Source organism: Falco rusticolus, chromosome 6 (assembly GCF_015220075.1).
Source record: "Falco rusticolus isolate bFalRus1 chromosome 6, bFalRus1.pri, whole genome shotgun sequence".
Classification (NCBI taxonomy): Eukaryota; Metazoa; Chordata; class Aves; order Falconiformes; family Falconidae; genus Falco; species Falco rusticolus.
Genome location: NC_051192.1, coordinates 83,972,572 through 83,975,247, shown reverse-complemented (window position 1 = coordinate 83,975,247; position 2,676 = coordinate 83,972,572).

Here is a 2,676-nt window from a genome sequence, read left to right as displayed (position 1 = left end):
AGATAATTCTTCAAATCAAGGTTTAAACTGATATTGAATCAGAAGTTCATTGAGTTAAAAATACTACATGGTTAAGTCATCATTGGGCCAAATCACCCAATTTAGAAAGGAGGCAATCAAATCACAGAAGTTATAGGAACAAAGAATTATTTCTTATTAACCCTGTATTACATGATCAAAGAAAATTAAATTGGTTTAATTGAAACCTCCTTATTCTTCTATTCCTCTTTCATTCCCAGCACACAACAGTGAAATTGAAATAGTTGGTAAAGGATCTTTCTAACCATGTTGATTTTGGGCCCTAGTTACAGATATTAACTAAAGCATTAAAATCAATTTAGCAATTTAGCTAGTCTTAAATAGTTTCTTAGATTTCAGATTCAGTGCTATTACAGAACTGCAAAATTAAGCTTTGGGCTTTGTAGTTGTGCAGGTGATCCGATATGTCTCGCAGGATGGAGAACCCACAACAGAGCACACTGGGCTTTCAGCCTCCCTTACCACAGCCACCTCTGTCTTTCTCAGGTGTTTTACTTGATGAGTCTTGTATTGTATTAGATGAAAAGTCTGCATGTTTCAGGAATTGCTGATTGATAAGGAGGGTATTTAGGTTCTTATTGATAAGCAGAATAATTTCATAAAGGCCAGTTAGAGATTGTCATTTCTCCTGAAGACAGAAAAGTAGTTACGGAAAGTCGTGTTGAGAGTGACTTCTGTGGGACTGTCACTGCTGCAATCATATGGTGGAAAAGACGAAGGAGGGAGTCTGTGGCTGCCTTCACAGAAAAAGGCCTCTTATTTTCAATAAATAGGTCATAGCCAGATGGTCTGCTCTGGGCATTTATGCATGGTTTGGACCTTCACAAGCTCACAGAAATAGCTGCAGGCCTAATTGTTAAGTCTTTCATTCACCTCAAAAGCATCTTATGTTCCCTGGGCATACTGGAAATCAGCTGAACGAACCCACAATCAATAGCTGCATCTCAACACCAGGCGTAAAAGCTATGGGAGAGTACATGGAGTCTTGCTAATTTTTACACTGTATGGTTTATACCCAATTAATAAGAAAGAACTAAGAGCAAAGTTCTGCTTCCACATTTTATCAATGTAAGCTCCATATAATATAAAATTATTCAAGTATATGTCAAGGAAAAATTCTTATTTGAGCTATTTCTCTCACATCACATTGTTATCATAGCTGTCAGTATTCCAGTGCATTCTTTAGAAATTAAATTGCGCAAGGATTGACATCATAACATCATAGTAGTTTTACATCAAAGAATAAGAGCCTATAGAATTTATATAGCTACAGTGTGTCATAAATCAGTTTCCATAAAAATGTTACAGTAACTGAGCCAATGCTATCATAATGAGTTTCTTAAAAAAATAATATAATAAAATAAATTGTGTACAGTGGTCTTCATTTAAAAATTAATGACAGATATCTCTTCCCATTTTGTTGACTGTTTTCATGCCACTTTAATGCATTCACTGTATCAATATCAGTGTATGGGAATAAGCACTACCAGAATGAGATGCCTCACCAGTATGATTGTTCATTCCAGCCATTGTTCGGTCCAAACTAAACCTTCAGCTTAAACCTGGTATGTTTCCAGTTGTTTATTTATTTCAGCTAAAACAGGACCACAGTGCAAGTAATTACATACCATTTCCTTCAGTATATTCCAGGTATTCAATTTGGATTTCTTTCTGGGAGACTTAGACATAAGCTACTTCAAGACTGTCAATACCTCTGGCATAAACTCTCTGTGTCTTTCATTAAGCTAATCAGCTTCCTCTGGATTTTTCCAGATTTTGTGTTTAGCAATGGAGGAAAAAAAATCAACTCAAGCTACAAGCTCACAATATTCTGTAGCTTTATCTACTCCATCTGTTTTAGGGTGAGATGTTTTTTGTCTCTAGGATCTATCAAAGGAAACTTTATGACTCGATTAAAGACAAGGAGGGCTAGTAAGGCATGCGGGACAAAGGAGAGGCATTTAATAAGGGTTTCAAGGGTCAATGCAGAGCAATTAGGGGTTTTGGCTTTGAATCTGTAGAAAACTATAGAGGGAGCCTAGAAAGATTAGCTTGAATGGCTTAAGTTACCTTTTTGGAATAACTCACAGACGCTAAACTCTCAGGTGGCTAAATTTAGATGAGGTAAATCCCATTCTCAATATGATGTCAGTTCAGTGGTGCTTAATCATGAGCTATTTTATAGCAACTGTCTCCCACTGATGAAAATTAGAGAAGAATACGATTTTTTCTGGATCAAGTTATGAATAAGTATAATGGAGGATGATTTGGAAATTTACTTTCTTAAAAAAATAATCTCAATCTTAGAATTAGAAGATTAATTAAAGAATAAATATTTTTGATAGATTTAAAGAAAAGAAAAAACCCCAAGCCACAAGGTAATAGTAATTTTTTAGATTATTGATCCTTTGAGATTCTTGTGGTCTGATGTGGACATGACTGTGAATCCCTGATTAAAGGATTGAAGTCCAAAAGTTTTTTTAAATAGTCTGAAAGCTCAGGTTTTGTGCTCCTAATGTCTCCTTTGTTATTTTTTTAGGATACTTTAATCATGAAACATTTCTGTAAATGGGAACTGTAATCCAGTTCTTTATGTGTAGTGGATTCTGTCTCTCCATGATTTCCAGAGTTTTGTCT